The 20626-nt window shown below is 44.3% G+C and overlaps 1 protein-coding gene across 3 annotated transcripts in view; it reads left to right on the top strand.

Moving 5' to 3' along the window:
* Positions 1–20626, top strand: part of ADAM22 (ADAM metallopeptidase domain 22) — a 378095-nt gene that overhangs the window by 162488 nt on the left and 194981 nt on the right. The gene's annotated exons all lie outside the window — the stretch shown is intronic.

Consider the following 20626-nt stretch of genomic DNA (forward strand, 5'->3'; position numbering starts at 1 on the left):
CTCACAGCACTGAAAAATCAATGGGCTGTTCACAGTGCCCACGTTGCGTTACAGTGTAACCCTGGACGTTATTGGAAAGTGCATTCAAAGCGGCTTTAAAGGGACACTTAAGTCAAACAAAAAAAATGAGTTTTACTCACCTGGGGCTTCCAATAGCCCCCTGCAGCTGTCCGGTGCCCTCGCCGTCTCCCTCCGATCCTCCTGGCCCCGCCGGCAGCCACTTCCTGTTTTGGTGACAGGAGCTGACAGGCTGGGGACGCGAGTGATTCTTCGCGTTCCTGGCCACAATAGCGCCATCTATGCTGCTATAGCATATATCATATACCATATAGCAGCATAGAGGGTGCTAATGTGCCTGGGAAGGCGAAGAATCACTCGCGTCCCCAGCCTGTCAGCTCCTGTCACCGAAACATGAAGTGGCTGCCGGCGGGGCCAGGAGGATCGGAGGGAGACGGCGAGGGCACCGGACAGCTGCAGGGGGCTATTGGAAGCCCTAGGTGAGTAAAACTCCTTTTTTTTTGTTTGACTTAAGTGTACCTTTAACTACGCTAGACTGTTTGCACATGCTTTTTTTTTATATTTTTGTGCAGGAGAAGAGGAGGGGAGAGTCCGCTATTGTCGGCAGCCACATGGCTAATTAATATTCACTGCACTGCAGTGTTATCTTCCTGGAGCGGCCGCTTATTGGCTGGCGGGACCACGTGTTGGGGAATGTTCCGATCACGTGGTCTCCGCGGTCTATACTGCGCACCAAGAGCTGTATAAAGCGGCTCACTCTGGCATCCTCCTTCAACACCACCAGGCGTTGTGTTAGGGGCACGTTATGCGTCCTTAAAGAGAACCAGAGATGAAGCACCCTCTTGTATTTTACCTTATAAATCAGTGGGAACATGACAGTAAACACCTAATCTGCCCTTTGTTTCATTGTTCTCTGTGTAATCTGACTGTTATCACGTCTGATAAGAATCCCCGACTGAGAAGTCAGGCTGCTCCGTCTAGCTTTGCTACAGAAAGATTATAGCTAAGTCTGTCTTCTGTGGTGTTATTTCAAGCCCAAGCCTGCCCCCTTGTGGCTTTGCTATAATGACTCAGCAATAATCATTCCCAGCAAAGCCAGATTTAATTGCTCAGTCTGGGATTCTTGTGACTGCTGTTAACAGACACTTTTAGCAGTGAGGGTGAAACAGAGAGCATGGTAAGTGTTTTCTCTAATGTTCTTACTGATATATATGGTAAAATACATGAGGGGGCTTTGTCTCTGGTTCCCTTTAATATCCCCTAAAACGCAACATCTTGGTGTGAAAGAGGCCTTAAAGGCTCCAAAATTGGCCAAACCAGAGTACCTGCTATCCTTCAGTCATGCTGGTTAGTTGAGACTTCTAGTTGTCTGAATTCTGGATAACGGGGACTTTTGTAATTTCAACGATTGAAAAGACATTGATTACAAATTTTTGCTGGAACTGGCTATCCTATAAAAGCAGCAATTTTTTTTCATCTTTTATGAAACTGGCAGCTTCTGCAAAAATAGCAGATTTTTTTTTTGTAATTTGGCGACTGGCCCGTTTGCCCACTTTCCATACAGGCCTGTGAGACTCCGCCGCCCACCGCCTTGTGGGATGTTCATTAACACGCTGGAAAAATTCTGATATGAGACGCATACTGTTTTAAATAGTCTAAAATGTGTCTGCATTGCAAATTAGCTATCCAATTACTAGTACTGCTTTTAAAAAATCCAATTAATTAGCAAGAGAACGCAATGCAGTCATTTATTTACATTGATAATTAACGGAGCCGATATTATGCTGTGTAATTTAATAATTGGGGCGTTGCTGCCATCTATTGGCACAATTCTTGCAGTTCACTCTAATTTTGTTGAGCAAAAAAGTACAGTACTCCTTTCTGTACCATCATGCATTGCTGGGATATCAGCTCTAGGTCCTCAGCTTGCTGTGATGTGCAGAAACTACCGCAATGGCCTTGATTCATAGAGCACAGTGCGGGAAATGTAAAGTGCTCGGTAAATCACCACATTTGGTATTTTAGACCTTTGTGTGCGAATTCATAAAATGTTCACAGGTGCGGTAGAAGTTCAGTAATTTACCGGCTTCAATAGACAAAAACTCAGTGCAGAGACAGCATTACAATAGTAAGAGGCATCCTGACATCCCTTTAGATATAGTGTTTGTTATACTGCCTCTGCTCGCTCTGAATCCTTTAGTCTCTCATTTATTTATTTGCCACAGCTTAGATGAACTTCCAGGAGACTTTACACATGCACTGCTTAGGTGATTTCCCTACTAGATACTCCGCATCTTCAAACAGGAACCCAAGGGGTTAAACCGCCGAAGGGAGGCAGAGTAAACCTCTTTTGTTCTGTGATCTCTCTGCTCCCTGCCTAGGGGTAGAGAAGCTAGACCCACCGGAGAAGCCTGCAAGTCCTATAAAAATGCATCATCCTGACTTGCAGGAGACAGGGGCAGTTTCTATTGGCTCTCTCGCCTGTCAGTCATAGCTTATCTCTCTTTGCTTGTCTGAGTCATGCTGGCTTCCCAGAGACTTGCACACTCTCCGCTCTCATTTCGCCACACCAGAGGTGTAAAATTTCAGGCTTTTATGGCATGATCTGTTCTTTATGAATTGACATTTACTGACATTTGCTGAGGTGATTACCGCACAAGTCTGTAGTTTACCTCACTGCGCAGTAACTTCAGCTTTTCATGCAGGAACAGGTAAAGTCAGTTTTATGAATTGAGGCTGATATCTTCTCTACAGGGAGCGCTGCTTTGCTGTACTGGCTCAAGTAGTTCCCAGGTTTACAAAATGTAAAACAAAAAGCATTGCGTCACCTCTCTGTTCTGGCAAAAATTAAAGGGTAACTTTACTGATTAAAGCTTCAACGCTTTCGGACTAGCATAGTTGAAATCTACGTGTCCGTCTGAGCCTGCCAGGGCATAGATTTCAACTTCCGCATGCTGCATGGACCTGCCGATACGACTGATGCGCCACTCTCCCGATACTGCAGCCTACTCACCCTGCCATCGGTATGACAGCAGAGCTCCGGTCAGGAGCTGGTTTCATTGGTTCCTTAGTCCTGACCCACATGATCACTGTGTGCCAATCTCATTGGCTCACATTGATCGCAGGGACGTGGGGGCCAATGAAATCTACTTCTGACCAGCTCATAAAGCTCACCTGTCATACTGACGGCAAAGCGAGTGAGCTTCATCAACGGGAGATCGGTGCAATCGGCTGGTCTGTGCGACGTGTCGTCAGTAAGCCCGGTTTATGTACCAGCAGTCTCTGGTCCTTAAGATTTTCCACTATGCCTACTCCATGCCAGTTAGGGATTCTAAAATGTACACTCCTAGCTCGGACTTCGGCCCACTCCTACCTGGCCTCCAAGTGGAAAGATCCTAAACCAGTGCTTGCTCCAGTGATTTCATGTGTTCACTGGTGGTGGTGGAAGACCATATGCCTCAGTTTATTAAAACAAGGGCCCCATGAGTTGACCATGACGACAGTGTGGGATTATCTCACCTCATGTTGTTTTGTTTTGCACAAGGTCACTATGATGTGGAACCAAGTCCGACGAAGGCTTGTTATAAGTAGAAAGCTAAGGGCTCTTTTACACTTAATCAGTTGCTCTCAGTTATAACTGAAAACTGATTTTCAAAGTAATGCTCATTTTTTCTTATGGCCTCTTTTACACTTAACGCGTTTTAACTGAAAGCTTCTTCCCAATGCACAGCTATGGAAAAAAACGCATACCAACGCGCACTAACGCACTCCAACTGATTAAGTGTAAAAGGGGCCTTACTGTTTATTCTACTCTAAAGGTGCATACACACATTAGACCATAGTCTTTGGAAAATGAAAGATCACAGACCAATCTTATGACCCTTCATGTAGTATGAGAGCCATACCTACACAGTCTATTCTATGGAGCTGAACTCCCCATCAGACAGAAATCTTGGCAAGATGCTGCACACACAGATGCTGTACAGACACAAAAGATCAGTATCTGCAAAAGGTCTGTTCCTGCCAAAGATCCGTTCCTGCAAATTGCATTCATAGTCTATGAGATCTGCAGATCATCATACACACCTTGTTTAACTGACGTTCATCTGCAGATCAAACGATCATCAGTAATTTTGAGTGTGGAGTCGCACTTGCTTGGCTTCCATCAATTTCAGATGGTCAGGTGTGCAGATCTAATAGTCCCGGACACCATGGGACTCAAACTGTGGCAAATGAAGAAAAAGATCCGCACCACCTTCAGAAAAGCTTAGTCTGTTTTATTGGAAAAAAACATACAAATTTAAAAAGCACTTTAAGGCAGGACAGTCCACTGTTTCGGGCTCCTGCCCATCTTCATGCTGCCTAGTTCTGAAGTAACATACAAAAAACACCAACATATATACAGAGAAACAACCAATCATTGAGTATATACTAATTAGAGGACCTGATGGGAAACAGCCTATTTACATATCTAGTCACACCTCCAACTCCCCCATTGGTGGATCTGAGCAAGATCCAAACATTCAAAAAATAACTGTCAATAATGGCTGAATAAAAAAAATATCAAAATCAGGCATGCCTCCAAGATGTATTGGCAAGATATCAGCCAAAACGCCATGGTGGAATATGCTGAATAGCAGAAAAAAGAAAAAATCCAAAAAGTAACATTTTATTAAAGAAAACAAAACATCAAAATCCGCATGGAAATGACACATAAACGCATCAATACGACGCGACGCCATACCCGCATACGCGTATAGATGACGTAATAATGCATATCCTCTATCTAGACCACTGACGATCAAAAATACGCATCTATGCCGGACGCATATACACATGAGACAAGCGCTCAAAAAATGACGCATAAACGTATAAAAAATTACGTATCAAGTGCCACATGAACGCGTCCTAACTATACGCAATCTTTGCGACTAAAAATACGCGTAAAATTAACCAAACACCAAAAAATGCCGAAAAAATGCCGAAAAATGCCAAAAAAATGCAGAAAAAATGTCAAAAAAAGCCGAAAAAATGTCAAATAAATGCCAAAAAAATGCCAAAAAAATGTCAAGAAAATACTGAAAAAATGCCAAAAAATGCCAAAAACATAAAAATGCCATATATGAAAAAATCATGCCATATATGAAAAAAATCAATTCAGCACTTTCCACCAATGGTATATCAGATGATTGGTAGTATAATAAAAAATATCCAATAAAAGAAAGCTAATAAGGCCTATAAATATCTATGAGTCTATCAGTATCACCAATCTAGTCTCAAATCATACTCTTTATTTAACCCACTATTCACAGTGTCAAGTTCTCTGATCCATTTAGATTCTAACTTCAATAATCTAGACAATCTATCACCCACTTTATTATCCTGTTTAACCCCATCGATGACACAAACCCTAAGCTGACTAACATTGTGTCCAAAGGTAGTAAAATGCTCTGAAACGTTGTGTCCACTTGTGATTCTCGTTGGGTGGTTTATATGCTTAAATGCCCATGTGGTAAGTGCTATGTTGGCCAAACGACACAGAGATTGAAAGATCGTTTGGCCTCGCACAAATCTACCATTCGCAAAAAGAATATGGATCAGGCCGTTTCAGAGCATTTTACTACCTTTGGACACAATGTTAGTCAGCTTAGGGTTTGTGTCATCGATGGGGTTAAACAGGATAATAAAGTGGGTGATAGATTGTCTAGATTATTGAAGTTAGAATCTAAATGGATCAGAGAACTTGACACTGTGAATAGTGGGTTAAATAAAGAGTATGATTTGAGACTAGATTGGTGATACTGACAGACTCATAGATATTTATAGGCCTTATTAGCTTTCTTTTATTGGATATTTTTTATTATACTACCAATCATCTGATATACCATTGGTGGAAAGTGCTGAATTGATTTTTTTCATATATGGCATGATTTTTTCATATATGGCATTTTTATGTTTTTGGCATTTTTTGGCATTTTTTCAGTATTTTCTTGGCATTTTTTTGGCATTTTTTTGGCATTTATTTGACATTTTTTCGGCTTTTTTTGACATTTTTTCGGCATTTTTTTGGCATTTTTCGGCATTTTTTCGGCATTTTTTGGTGTTTGGTTAATTTTACGCGTATTTTTAGTCGCAAAGATTGCGTATAGTTAGGACGCGTTCATGTGGCACTTGATACGTAATTTTTTATACGTTTATGCGTCATTTTTTGAGCGCTTGTCTCATGTGTATATGCGTCCGGCATAGATGCGTATTTTTGATCGTCAGTGGTCTAGATAGAGGATATGCATTATTACGTCATCTATACGCGTATGCGGGTATGGCGTCGCGTCGTATTGATGCGTTTATGTGTCATTTCCATGCGGATTTTGATGTTTTGTTTTCTTTAATAAAATGTTACTTTTTGGATTTTTTCTTTTTTCTGCTATTCAGCATATTCCACCATGGCGTTTTGGCTGATATCTTGCCAATACATCTTGGAGGCATGCCTGATTTTGATATTTTTTTATTCAGCCATTATTGACAGTTATTTTTTGAATGTTTGGATCTTGCTCAGATCCACCAATGGGGGAGTTGGAGGTGTGACTAGATATGTAAATAGGCTGTTTCCCATCAGGTCCTCTAATTAGTATATACTCAATGATTGGTTGTTTCTCTGTATATATGTTGGTGTTTTTTGTATGTTACTTCAGAACTAGGCAGCATGAAGATGGGCAGGAGCCCGAAACAGTGGACTGTCCTGCCTTAAAGTTCTTTTTAAATTTGTATGTTTTTTTTCCAATAAAACAGACTAAGCTTTTCTGAAGGTGGTGCGGATCTTTTTCTTCATTTGATCAAACGATCATCTGCAGATCTGAAGATCCATCCTGGTGCATCTGATCGGCAGATGATTGCCTGTTAAACAAGGTGTGTATGATGATCTGCAGATATCATAGACTATGAATGCAAATTGCAGGAACGGATCTTTGGCAGGAACAGATCTTTTGCAGCTGCTGATCTTTTGTGTCTGTACAGCATCTGTGTGTGCAGCATATTGCAAAGATTTCTGTCTGATGGGGAGTTCAGCTCCATAGAATAGACTGTGTAGGTATGGCTCTCATACTACATGAAAGGGGGTAAGATTGGTCTGTGATCTTTCATTTTCCAAAGACTATGGTCTGATGTGTGTATGAGCCTTAAGTTAGCCAATAAATGGTATCATCCTGATTCAAAACTCCTTGCATTTACCGATGGCCAAGATTACATAGTTATTTTGGTTGAAAAAAGACATACGTCCATCGAGTTCAACCAGTACAAAGATGGTACAATACTGCTTCTACTATTAGTCTTTTATTAGTGATGATCAATGAGATGCTAATATTTCTGAGTTCATGCAGGATTGTGTAAATTAGGGGTGGGACGACGAATCCGGCGAATCCATGAATCCCTCGAATATTAGGAAATATTCGAGATTCGTGGATTCGAATCCCGACGCCATTTTCCATTATACGAATCCGCCGAATCCCGACGCCGCATCGCCGCGCATCCGCCGCTCGCACTCGTCCTCCTCCGACCTCCTCCGACCCCCCCGTGCCTCCTCCGCTCGCCCCCCCTGCCCGCATCCACTCACCTATCCATAGCGGAGCGCAGAGCGGCAGACCTCTCGCCGACTTCCTGGTTCCCCCTAGTGACCGGCTCTTACTATGACGTCATTAGTAAGAGCCGGTCCGGCCACTAGAGGGAACAGGGAAGTAACGAAGAGGTCTGCCGCTCTGCGCTCCACGGGAAAGGTGAGTAGATTATGCAGGGGTGAGCGGAGGAGGCACGGGGGACGGAGGGGGCCGTGGGGGGGTTGGCGGGGGAGGGGGGTTCTATCTACCTACCTACCTACCTACCACTATCCCTACCTACCTACAGGCCGCTATACCTACCTACCTACAGGCCCCTATACCTACCTAAAGGCCCCCTATACGCACCTACCTGCCTACCTAAAGGCCCCTATACCTACCTAAAGGCCCCTATACCTACCTAAAGGCCCCTATACCTACCTACCTAAAGGCCCCTATACCTACCTACCTACCTACCTACCTAATGGCCCCTATACCTACCTACCTACAGGCCACTATACCTACCTACAGGCCTCAATACCTACCTACCTACCCACCTACCTACAGGCCCCCTATACATACCTACCTACCTAAAGGCACCTATACCTACCTACCTACCGGACACTATACCTACCTACAGGCAACTATACCTACCTACAGGCCACTATACCTACCTATCTACCTACCTACCGGCCACTATCCTTACCTACCTACAGGCTGCTATACCTACCTACCTACCTACAGGCTGCTATACCTACCTACCTACCTACAGGCCACTATACCTACCTACCTACCTACCTACCAGCCACTATCCTTACCTACCTACAGGCTGCTATACCTACCTACCTACCTACAGGCCGCTATACCCACCTACCTAAAGGCCCCCTATACCTACCTAAAGGCCCCCTATACGTACCTACCTACCTACCTAAAGGCCCCTATACCTACCTACCTACCTAAAGGCCCCTATACCTACCTACAGGCCACTATACCTACCTACAGGCCTCAATACCTACCTACCTACCTACCTACAGGCCCCCTATACGTACCTACCTACCTAAAGGCACCTATACCTGCCTACCTACATACTTACCTATACTTAAGGCCCTATACCCTGCTACCTATACTGAAGGTCCTTTACCTACCTACCTACCTAAAGGCCCCTATACCTACCTACCTACATACCTACCTACCTATACTTAAGGCCCTATACCCTGCTACCTATACTGAAGGTCCCTTTACCTACCTACACTGAAGGCACATGTACCTTACTACCTATACTGAAGGCCCCTATACCTAGCTACCTACCTATACTGAAGGCACATATACCCTGCTACCTATACTGAAGGCACATATACCCTGCTACCTATACTGAAGGCCCCTATACCTAGTTACCTACCAATACTGAAAGCACATGTACTGTGCTATCTATACTGAAGGCCCCTATACCTTGCTACCGATACTGAAGGCACATGTACCCTGCTACCTATACTGAAGGCCCATATACTCTGCTACCTATACTGAAGGCCCATATACCCTGCTACCTATACTGAAGGCCCATATACCCTGCTACCTATACTGAAGGCCCATATACCCTGCTACCTATACTGAAGGCCCATATACCCTGCTACCTATACTGAAGGCCCATTTACCCTGCTACCTATACTGAAGGCCCATATACCCTGCTACCTATACTGAAGGCCCATATACCCTGCTACCTATACTGAAGGCCCATATACCCTGCTACCTATACTGAAGGCCCATATACCCTGCTACCTATACTGAAGGCCCATAAACCCTGCTACCTATACTGAAGGCCCTTATACCTTGCTACCTATACTGAAAGCTACCAATATTGAAGGCACCCATACCTAGCTAGCTATACTGAAGGCACCTTTACCTCGCTACCTATGCCTGGGTACCTATACTGCGGGCAACTATACCACGGATCGCACAATTTTTATGTGCAGGATTCGTTAGATTCGGGATTCGAAAGGTTCGAGATATTCGAGAACCTTTTTAGATTCGGATCCGGATTCGGATTCGAAGAAATTGTGGATTCGTCCCATCCCTAGTGTAAATGTTTATGCAAATATGCGCAGCTTAAAAATGTACCAATCAAGTCCCACCCAAGTTGTAAATCGATTGGTCCATTTTTTAAGCTGTACATATTTGCATAAAATTTTACATAATCCTCCATGAACTCAGAAATATTTGCATGTCATTCATCATCCCTAGTCTATATGCCTCACTGTGTTCTAAACCATTCTGCCAGGACTCATATGCACGAATGGCATTTTGCCGCCTGGACTTTTTGGCATAGGGTGAGGCAAATGACGGCTCTCCCTGCTGCTGCTTTAATTCCGGGTGACCTTATGCTACGTTTCCTCTAGTGCGGTGCGATACTGGTGCGGAAAACGCGTAAATGAATGCGGATTAGTACGCGTTTGTATACGGGTTTTCACACGGAAACTCTCGCGGTTTGCGGTATGCAACCATATTTTAACCATGTCAATGCCGGTATGCATTAACATTGGTTTTTACATGAAAACGTATGGAAAATTGCATGACGAAACTGCATGCGATTTTCCTATCAATTACATTACAGGCAAATCGCACACTAGCCTTGCGGTGAGTGAATTCTGATGGCTCTGCTGTGCAGATCTTTTTTCTGCACAGCACACCGCACAGATTTTTGGGCTAGTGGAAACGAGGCCCATTGACTAGTATTGGCTATGTGAATCTGCATGCAGAAAACGCATACAGATTTGCTCTAGTGGAAACGGGCCGTTAAAGTAAACAAGCATAAACCCGTCTGAGTCCCACGCCGTCCTCCCACAGTCTGCCGTTAAGCCGCGATCAGCCCAGGTAATAGGCTCAGTCGCATCAGTCCAGGTCTACTGCGCATGCGCAGAACACCCAGACTGGACCAAAATGAGCTTATTACCGGGGCTGATTGCCGCTGAACAGCAGACTGTGGGAGGACGGCGTGGGACGGGATTATGCTGCAGGAGGAAGCTGCTGGTGAGTATTAAATCTTGATTTTTTTTTTACAGCCCTAGTTTACTTTAACTACTTGCCAACCACGTCACGCTGATGGGCGTGGCAACCCCAGGACCACTTAATGCTGATCGGCGTAAGGTCCCGCGGGCCTGTTTTGCAGGAGATCGCGCGTGCTAATGCGCGCACATCTCCGCTTGGTAGGCCGTGCTCCCCCCCCCCCCGCCTTCAGTCTCCCAGTGGCGATCTTTTAGAAGGATACAGCACTGCAATCTATGGCAGCGCTGTACAGGGGACAGCCATGTGACACGGCTGTTCCCCTGGGGGAGACAGAAGTGATCGGCTGTCATAGGCTGAAGCCTATGACAGCTGATCACAGGGATTGGCTGGCCGAGGAAGGGAGGGTTTTTGAAAAGAAAGAAAGAAATAAGGAAACTTAATAAAAAAAATAATAGAATAAATATAAAAAAATAAAATAAACAACGTGGGAGCGATCAGACCCCACCAGCAGAATCTCTGTTGGTGGGGAGAAAGGCTGGGGGAAGGGGAATCACTTGTGTGCTGTGTTGTGCGCGGCCCTGCAGCAAGGCCTTAAAGCTGCAGTGGCCCTTTTTGGGAAGAATGGCCTGGTCTTTAGGGGGGTTTAACACTGCGGTCCTCAAGAGGTTAATTACTATTCCTCCTCGGAGTTGTAGCAATTTGGAAGGAGTAATTTCGGGGTCCAGCAATTGCTGGATCTCTGAATTACCCCTGCGTGGCCATAGACATAATAATATCATGTCTATGGTGGCGTCCAGGTCAGGCGCAGTGCAGGGAAGAGCAGGCACCAAAACTACTTGCTTTGCATCCATATGTCCCAGAATATGAGCAATCACCTACCACAATAGCAGAAATCCACTTGAGCAGGCACCGTCGCAGTATAAATAAGCTCTTTATTGATCACATGGGTTTAAAAAGGCAGTTAACAACGACAGACCGCTGTTTCGAGCTTAGAGCTCTTTATCAAGTTGTCAAAAACTGCAATACACATAAAATTCCACTTCCCACACAATATATAGCCAGTACCCACCAATCAGAGTGCAGCATTTGAAAGCAACCAGTCAGATCGTGCCACTTCATAGGAGGACCTGATGGGGAACTGCATAAAGCAAAGTTAACCCCACCTCCTAGATTGAAATCCAACAATAGCAGATAAAATATTACTTAACAAACTCAAAAAACAAAAAAGTTAGAAGAGCAACAAGCAAGCTTACCCATCTGTGTTCATAAAGTGCAGCGCTGCAGCCTTCATAGAAAAAAAGACCTTCAATACACAGTTGCTAAACACCACATATGCCGACCAATCAGCTCCAAGACTCATAACTTGCCGACAAATAGGAAAACATCTATACTGAACTTGCTCTAAAGCGCCGACCAATCATCAGTCAGCCAGCGCCTGAGCCTATAGGAGCAGCGCCAGGGGTCCTCTGACATCACTGCTGTGCGCCGACCAATCAGCCGCTTCCCTATGCGGCGGCTCCCATACGCATGACAGAGGCGGACATATGTCCGCCACGTCATGCATACCTAACTAGTGGGCAGTAATCCCGGCGTGGCCAGTGAACTTAGCGCTAGCCAATAGGATACTCAAAAGCCTCCCAACTATCGTCTGACAATAGAAGTTCCCACCCATAAACAAACCCAACAGCGCACAGCATGGCCAGCATAGATGATACTGATCCACAGATGCCTCTCATCTATCTCCTAATCTCCTGGTAAAGCGTACTTCACTAGTATCAAGCTATATGCAACATGTAGTAGCTCAGCTGGTGCACAAACAGGGTAACACTAAGTCACTGCCGCTGGCCAAAAAACACATGGTCAGCCGCAATGTAATATTGGATACTGCAGGACAGTCCCAAAAATGAAAAACCAAAAAAATCAAAAAAAAAATTAAATAAAAAAATATGCACATCTGATAAGATACCTCCAACACTGCACTCCATGATAAGTACATATAAAGAACTCCACCACTGAAAATAAAAGACCTCTCAAATGCAAAACGACAAATCATACTCAATATTCAGACCTCCCCTACCCAAAGTATCCAACTTTCTAATTCAGAAGTTTTCTCGTCTGGACAGTTCTTTATCACGATCCTTACCTCCCCCCCAGCCCACTGGAACCCCATCAATAACTTGCACTCTCAATTATGCGACCCCATGTCCTGCTTCCGCAAAGTGTCTAGCCACTACCTGTGTGGTATCTTTATTTCTAATTGCTGATTTATGGGAGGATCATCTCACCTTAAGTGCCTTCGTGGTCTTGCCCACATAGGCAAGACCACAAGGGCACCTCAAAAGGTACACAACATAAGTTGAATTGCAGTCAAAGTGTTCCCTTATCTTAAATGGAGTACCCTTGGAGGGATGTCTAAAAACATCCCTCTTACTGATAAAATTGCACAAATGGCAACTCAAACAGGGATACGTACCCTTCCTGCCCTCTCTCAATCTGTGTGTGTTAGATTTAGTGTGAACTAGCTTATCACGTATTGTAGGGGCTCTTTTGAAGGATAAAAGGGGAGGGTATCTAAACTCTGGGAGCCTAGGGAAGGCTTCTCTCAACAGATGCCAGTGTTTGCGAACTACCTTGCCTATCTGTGGACTACAGGTATTAAATGTTGAGACAAAAGGCATACGGGCAGAACTATCTCTAGTCTGTCTACCCTTATCTCTAGCTTCAAGAGTCCATAAAGGATACCCCCTTTGTCTAAATTTGTGCTCCATTTTGTCAAGTTGAACTTTTTGATTGGGACCCTCAGGTACAATGTTCATAACCCTCTTCAATTGACTATTGGGGATTTAATTCTTGATTTGAGTTGGATGGAAGCTTGAAAAATGTAAAACTGAATTCCTGTCTGTGCTTTTAACATACAGGTCCGTGCTCAAAACAGCACCATCCCTGTATACCATAGTGTCAAGAAAGGAGACATGCCATTCGTCTGTATGTGCTGTCAATCTAATAGTAGGACATCTAGCAGACAGGGAACACAAAAATTCATCAAGGGTTGAACGCGGCCCTGCCCACAAACAAAAAATGTCATCGATGTACCTCCACCAGCACTTAGCGTGCTGGCGGAAGAGTACATCGGTGTAAACAAAAGATTCTTCAAACAGACCCATAAAAAGATTTGCGTAGGCCGGGGCCACGTTAGACCCCATAGCTGTTCCCCTCTGCTGGATGTAAAAATTGTCCTCAAACTTAAAATAAACCTCAACACTATTCTAAGTAATTCAACCAAAAAGGTTCATTGTTCTCTTGAAAGATCAAGCCGCGTCATCAGAAACCAGTCAATCGCCTCTACACCCCCATCATGTGGGATGGAGGTGTAGAGGCTCTCGACATCCATTGTTACAAGCAAAACATCCTCCCCAATAGTATCAAGGCTTCTCAATTTCTGAAGAAATGACGTTGTGTCTTTAAGATATGAATCTAACTGAATAACAAGGGGTTGCAGGATTTTATCAAGGAATTGAGCTAGAGGGACAAATACTGAATCGACACCGGAAACAATAGGGCGGCCCGGTGGAAAATCTAGACTTTTGTGAATTTTGGGTAATGTGTAGAAACTTGGGGTAACTGGGTGATCTTAATCAAAAATTTCGCAAGCTTCTCATCAATAATTTCATTAGAGAGAGCACCTTCAATCAATGCTTTAATTATATTCTGTATATCACCAATCGGATCCCTATCAATTCTCTTATACACATCTGTTTGATTGAATTGACCCAAAATTTATTTTCTATAGTAATCTGCGTCTAAAACAACCACGGCCCCGCCTTTATCCGCGGGGCGGATAACTATGTCCCTTCTTGCTTCCAGATCCCGTAAAGATTTCAACTCTCCTTTAGTTAGATTAAGGGTCACTTTCTCCTGTGAGGAACTAAGTTCTATTCTTTTAACATCATCATTGACCTTGTTGACAAACAAGTCCACTAGTGCATCAGCTGAAGGAGTAAAAGTACTTTTAGTACGAAGTCCACTAGCTGATAAAGTGAGCCTCTCCTCCTCACACTGTTTCTCCCTCATCTGTAAAGGTAAAGCACAAAAAAATGCCTTCAATCTGATGTTCCTATAAAACCTGAACAGTTCTTGCTCCAGCAGAAAAAAATCAGGACGATTTGTAGGACTGAACCCAAGTCCATAATTCAATAATTTCCTCTCCACAGCAGATAATTCATGGCCTGAGATGTTAACAACTAGATCCTGGGTTGTACATCCTTCCTCTGGCGTAGGGTCATGGTCTGACTCTGTTGGCCTCTTTTTGTGGTACCTCTCCTGTTGACGCCGGTACCTGGCCCCGCCTCTGCGTTTCCTCCTCCTCCTGGAGATGAATCCCTCGACCCCGGCAAAAAATGTGTCGGAGGAATTCGGTAGCGAATTTCCAGAGTCAGGTCTACCACCCCTCGGTACACGAGGTCTAGCCCTTGGTCGCCTTGAATTGGCCGGAATCATCCTCTGCCATGAGTAGACATATCCTGATTGATAATCCGATATGTCCCGATTATATTTAGATCTAAATCTCCTCCACTGATGTTTTAAACGCATCCATCTTTTTCTCTAGGTTTTCATAGAATGATCTATAATCCTCCTCAGGGATCAATGACCTCAATTTGTGAGTAGTATCAATGATTTTCACTTACAAGGCAGGTAATTCATGATGTATAGTGTTAATCATATGTAGCATAGCATCAAAAGAAGCTTTGTTGAAAATACGTTCCCAAATTGCGCAAAAGTTCTTATTCTTTGGAAATAATTGAGGTGCTACCTGTGCCCGGCATTGCTCTTGGAATTTTTCTATTGCGACAATATTCAGTAAGGGTCCGTGCATGCAAAACCAGCTCAATTTTCTGCTTCTTTAACAGCTCCAATTCTCTCTTTAAAGGCTTCACATCTGGTTTTTGTAGAAATGTCATTTCTCCATCTGTAAGGGCCAATATTCTCGTAGCTTGTTCCTCAGTAAATGAGAAGACATCCGGACTGGTGTCTAACTCGTTTTCTCCCATGGTGCTATAGCTCTGTTGTGGTGTCAATAGGTACAAACAGTGCAGATTGGTAGAGCAGCACCCATCAACTGGAAGGTTCAAGGATGTGCCTCAGCTCTCAGTTCTCCACACCACTGGGACTGTAAATTGTAGAAATCCACTTGAGCAGGCACCGTCGCAGTATAAATAAGCTCTTTATTGATCACATGGGTTTAAAAAGGCAGTTAACGACAGACCGCTGTTTCGAGCTTAGAGCTCTTTATCAAGTTGTCAAAAACTGCAATACACATAAAATTCCACTTCCCACACAATATATAGCCAGTACCCACCAATCAGAGTGCAGCATTTGAAAGCAACCAGTCAGATCGTGCCACTTCATAGGAGGACCTGATGGGGAACTGCATAAAGCAACGTTAACCCCACCTCCTAGATTGAAATCCAACAATAGCAGATAAAATATTACTTAACAAACTCAAAAAACAAAAAAGTTAGAAGAGCAACAAGCAAGCTTACCCATCTGTGTTCATAAAGTGCAGCGCTGCAGCCTTCAAAGAAAAAAAGACCTTCAATACACAGTTGCTAAACACCACGTATGCCGACCAATCAGCTCCAAGACTCATAACTTGCCGACAAATAGGAAAACATCTATACTGAACTTGCTCTAAAGCGCCGACCAATCATCAGTCAGCCAGCGCCTGAGCCTATAGGAGCAGCGCCAGGGGTCCTCTGACATCACCGCTGCTGATACTATTGGGGAGGATGTTTTGCTTGTAACAATGGATGTCGAGAGCCTCTACACCTCCATCCCACATGATGGGGGTGTAGAGGCGATTGACTGGTTTCTGATGACGCGGCTTGATCTTTCAAGAGAACAACGAACCTTTTTGGTTGAATTACTTAGAATAGTGTTGAGGTTTAATTATTTTAAGTTTGAGGACAATTTTTACATCCAGCAGAGGGGAACAGCTATGGGGTCGAACGTGGCCCCGGCCTACGCAAATCTTTTTATGGGTCTGTTTGAAGAATCTTTTGTTTACACCGATGTACTCTTCCGCCAGCACGCTAAGTGCTGGTGGAGGTACATCGATGAAATTTTTTGTTTGTGGGCGGGGCCGCATTCGACCCTTGATGAATTTGTGTGTTCCCTGTCTGCTAGATGTCCTACTATTAGATTGACGGCACATACAGACGAATGGCGTGTCTCCTTTCTTGACACTATGGTATACAGGGATGGTGCTGTTTTGAGCACGGACCTGTATGTTAAAAGCACAGACATGAATTCAGTTTTACATTTTTCAAGCTTCCATCCAACTCAAATCAAGAATTCAATCCCCAATAGTCAATTGAAGAGGGTTATGAACATTGTACCTGAGGGTCCCAATTAAAAAGTCAACTTGACAAAATGGAGCACAAATTTAGACAAAGGGGGTATCCTTTATGGACTCTTGAAGCTAGAGATAAGGGTAGACAGACTAGAGATAGTTCTGCCCGTATGCCTTTTGTCTCAACATTTAATACCTGTAGTCCACAGATAGGCAAGGTAGTTCGCAAACACTGGCATGTGTTGAGAGAAGCCTTCCCTAGGCTCCCAGAGTTTAGATACCCTCCCCTTTTATCCTTCAAAAGAGCCCCTACAATACGTGATAAGCTAGTTCACACTAAGTCTAACACACACAGATTGAGAGAGGGCAGGAAGGGTACGTATCCCTGTTTGAGTTGCCATTTGTGCAATTTTATCAGTAAGAGGGATGTTTTTAGACATCCCTCCAAGGGTACTCCATTTAAGATAAGGGAACACTTTGACTGCAATTCAACTTATGTTGTGTACCTTTTGAGGTGCCCTTGTGGTCTTGCCTATGTGGGCAAGACCACGAAGGCACTTAAGGTGAGATTATCCTCCCATAAATCAGCAATTAGAAATAAAAATACCACACAGGTAGTGGCTAGACACTTTGCGGAAGCAGGACATGGGGTCGCATAATTGAGAGTGCAAGTTATTGATGGGGTTCCAGTGGGCTGGGGGTGAGGTAAGGATCGTGATAAAGAACTGTCCAGACGAGAAAACTTCTGGATTAGAAAGTTGGATACTTTGGGTAGGGGAGGTCTGAATATTGAGTATGATTTGTCGTTTTGCATTTGAGAGGTCTTTTATTTTCAGTGGTGGAGTTCTTTATATGTACTTATCATGGAGTTCAGTGTTGGAGGTATCTTATCAGATGTGCATAATTTTTTATTTATTTATTTATTTATTTTTTTTTGGTTTTTAATTTTTGGGACTGTCCTGTAGTATCCAATATTACATTGCGGCTGACCATGTGTTTTTTGGCCAGCGGCAGTGACTTAGTGTTACCCTGTTTGTGCACCAGCTGAGCTACTACATGTTGCATATAGCTTGATACTAGTGAAGTACGCTTTACCAGGAGATAGATGAGAGGCATCTGTGGATCAGTATCATCTATGCTGGCCATGCTGTGCGCTGTTGGGTTTGTTTATGGGTGGGAACTTCTATTGTCAGACGATAGTTGGGAGGCTTTTGAGTATCCTATTGGCTAGCGCTAAGTTCACTGGCCACGCCCGGATTACTGCCCACTAGTTAGGTATGCATGACGTGGCGGACATATGTCCGCCTCTGTCATGCGTATGGGAGCCGCCGCATAGGGAAGCGGCTGATTGGTCGGCGCACAGCAGCGGTGATGTCAGAGGACCCCTGGCGCTGCTCCTATAGGCTCAGGCGCTGGCTGACTGATGATTGGTCGGCGCTTTAGAGCAAGTTCAGTATAGATGTTTTCCTATTTGTCGGCAAGTTATGAGTCTTGGAGCTGATTGGTCGGCATACGTAGTGTTTAGCAACTGTGTATTGAAGGTCTTTTTTTCTATGAAGGCTGCAGCGCTGCACTTTATGAACACAGATGGGTAAGCTTGCTTGTTGCTCTTCTAACTTTTTTGTTTTTTGAGTTTGTTAAGTAATATTTTATCTGCTATTGTTGGATTTCAATCTAGGAGGTGGGGTTAACTTTGCTTTATGCAGTTCCCCATCAGGTCCTCCTATGAAGTGGCACGATCTGACTGGTTGCTTTCAAATGCTGCACTCTGATTGGTGGGTACTGGCTATATATTGTGTGGGAAGTGGAATTTTATGTGTATTGCAGTTTTTGACAACTTGATAAAGAGCTCTAAGCTCGAAACAGCGGTCTGTCGTTGTTAACTGCCTTTTTAAACCCATGTGATCAATAAAGAGCTTATTTATACTGCGACGGTGCCTGCTCAAGTGGATTTCTACAATTTACAGTCCCAGTGGTGTGGAGAACTGAGAGCTGAGGCACGTCCTTGAACCTTCCAGTTGATGGGTGCTGCTCTACCAATCTGCACTGTTTGTACCTACCACAATAGCGTTTTTTTAATCAGAGCAGCTCTGTCATCTGATAATTCGGTCCAGTAAAGGCCGCAACCAGAGTAAAGTTGGTGACATTTGAACAGGATCTTGCATGGTATGCATGCGCAGTAGCTCATTGCCACCGCTCTGTCCATGCTCTTGGTATCCACACAGTATGACAATGTGAGCACGGATAGAGCAGTGGCACTGTGCTACTATACATAAGTGGCCAACTAGATCTGGTTCAAAGATAAGACTTCCCTCTAGTCGCGGCCTTTACCGGGACCAAATTATCGCTCGAAAGAAAAAACCCAGCACCGCCGTGATTACTCCTGTGCCGGGAACTATGCAGGGACGGATCTGGGGGGGGGGGGGACAAGCGGGTCTCTTGCCCCAGGCGCAGTTTGTGAAATTCTTAAAAAGGCGGCAAAATTTGGATGGGGAATGGCAGTTTAGGCGCCAAAATATGACCTTGCCCCAGGCGCAACTTGGGGCAACTTGGTCTAGATCCGTCCCTGGAACTATGGGTGGCTTTTGTTCCCCTGAGGCATTTCCCATCGGTATTCTTTTAATGAGCAAGGACATCGGGAGGCTTCACCATCTAGCATTCTCCCTCATGCGCTGCACAGCATTATGGGTATATGTCGCTTTATGACTGCCTGTGGATAGTCAGTGTAACAGCCATACCAGAATATCATATATTGCAGCATGTGTAACTAACAATCCCTGTCAGAGATCACAGACAAGGCATTAGAGTTGGGTGCCTAGGGCCTGATATTAACACTGGAAACCAGGCCTTCCCAAGGCCTACAGTCATTAGAGCTAGGGATTTATTGGGTCCATGCCCCTAATCACTAGCACTGATGCCCTGATACTTCTGTGGGACTGTTTAGTTCCATTTCAGGATCTCTGGTGTGCCACCATCATCATTATTTAAGTATATAGTTCCAGTGGGAAGCTGGGGAAGGATGGCATTTTATGTGCTGGTTCATTGGCCACTAGAGATGGCCCGAACAGTATTCTGCGGACTTCCGCTGTTCGCTTTCACGGCGGACATCGATCATATGGCGTGTTTGACCCACCCCCTATACATCATCATTGATCTAAACTTTAACCCCTTACCTCACAGTCAGCAGACACATGTCAGCCAATCAGCTAGCACCCCTCCTGCACCCCCTACTCCTATCAAAAAGCAGCTGCAGGGGCCATATTGGATTCATTCTCTGCTGGGTGCTGACTGTTAGTGAGAGCAGGGCCAGACTTGCTGCTGATAGGTAGGAAAAGCAATAGCTAGACCTGTGTTCTTGTTCCTCACTTGCTGAAAGCACCCCAAACAGCCCTTTTGAGGGCTAGTACATCAGTCTTCTGTGTTTGTTCTATTTGGGTGTGACTCTCCACAGCCCATTGACACCCAGAGCTGTGTGCACACTACTGCTGTTGCCTCATTAAGTTGCAGGCACAGAACCACTCCAGTGCATTATTATATCATTGTATTCTGATAGTACTATTGCATTTCTCTGTGGGACACTCCACGGCCCACTGACACCCAGAGCTGTGCATAATGTGATTTCTGCCCTTTAGGGATTAAAACTCGACTTTGCTTCAACTCCGTAATTTTTTGT

This window comes from Hyperolius riggenbachi, chromosome 5 (genome assembly GCF_040937935.1).
Source record: "Hyperolius riggenbachi isolate aHypRig1 chromosome 5, aHypRig1.pri, whole genome shotgun sequence".
Lineage (NCBI taxonomy): Eukaryota > Metazoa > Chordata > Amphibia > Anura > Hyperoliidae > Hyperolius > Hyperolius riggenbachi.